The 1,279-nt window shown below is 44.7% G+C and overlaps 1 protein-coding gene across 2 annotated transcripts in view; it reads left to right on the top strand.

Annotated features, from left to right (window-relative positions):
- The window catches only part of C11H17orf80 (chromosome 11 C17orf80 homolog), a 10,772-nt gene that overhangs the window by 2,469 nt on the left and 7,024 nt on the right, over positions 1 to 1,279 (top strand). The window lies entirely within an intron of this gene.

Here is a 1,279-nt window from a genome sequence, read left to right on the forward strand (position 1 = left end):
AGGCTGGCCTCGAACTCAGAAATCCGCCTGCCTCTGCCTCCCGAGTGCTGGGATTAAAGGCGTGCGCCACCACGCTGGGCTCATTGTTATTTGTGTGTGTGTGTTGCTATATTAATCTGAGCAGAGATTCAGATTCATTTCTCCTGAATTAGGGGAAACCCTCCTGTATGTATGTATGTATGTATGTATTTGGGAGACAGGATCTCATAAATCTTAGGCTAGTCTACTGACCTGGCCATCCTGGCTCTACTTCAGGGTGCTGGAACTGTGATGTCTACCATAGCACAGTATTAGGTTTTATGCAGTGCTGGGGATGGAACCCAGGTCTTCCTGCTTGCCAGGCAGACACTCAGCCCACTGAGCCACATCCCCAGCTGATAGAGTTTTCCTGAGTCCTTACACCCCAGTGAATCTTGCTTGTGTAACTTTAGAAACTGTTCAAACCAGTTTTTGCACCCCCCATGGATGTCATACTTCCTTGTTCCAGCCTTAAAGAACAGGGTCAAGAAGAGCGGGTGTGATTTAGTGAAGAATTCCTGAAAATGGGAGGGGCTCTGAGGGAGGAATGCCCACCTGAGGGACCCCTTTCACCTTTTTACTAAGTGTATGTCTATGTGCCTGCATGAGTTTGTTATATATGTGCACACAGTGTCCCAGCAGGTCAGAGGACACCAGACTCCCCCAAAAGGAGAATTATAGGTGGTCATTGTTAGGTCTCAAACCCAGGACAAATGGTGCCTATTTAACGTGTCATAATGGACCTGGCCTCCTTGTTTCCCAGCATCCCTCATTCCCTACCAGTTACAAGGTATGGCTGGTATACCCTGCCCCCTAGCCTGAGCTTCTCTCAGCTGCCCTTTCCCAAGGAATCCATCCATTTTGTGAAAGGCAGGCCCTTTTGTCTCTGCCTTTCACTCCTGTGGCTCTGCCTTTTCCCCTCCCCTACTCTTCCCACATGACCCAGGCTCACATCCACTCTGGACTCTCCCAAATGTCTTTGCCTCTGTTTATGCGCTCCCTTTTAAAGACCCTAAGTAGATTTTTTTTTCTTTTTTCTTAATCTTTAAGGTTTTGTTTTGTTTTAATTTTGTTTTTTAACAATTTGATTAAACTCGTGTAGCCTCCACTTGACATAAATAACAAAGTCAAGTTCTGGCTGACATTTTCAATGTCTTTTCCTCTAACTAAGCATTAACTTACTAGATGTTAAGTCTTTTGGTTTTGTGTTGCTTTGTTTTTTTGTTTTTTGTTTGGGTTGTTAATGCTTTTTTTTTTTTTT

This window comes from Mus caroli, chromosome 11 (genome assembly GCF_900094665.2).
Source record: "Mus caroli chromosome 11, CAROLI_EIJ_v1.1, whole genome shotgun sequence".
Lineage (NCBI taxonomy): Eukaryota > Metazoa > Chordata > Mammalia > Rodentia > Muridae > Mus > Mus caroli.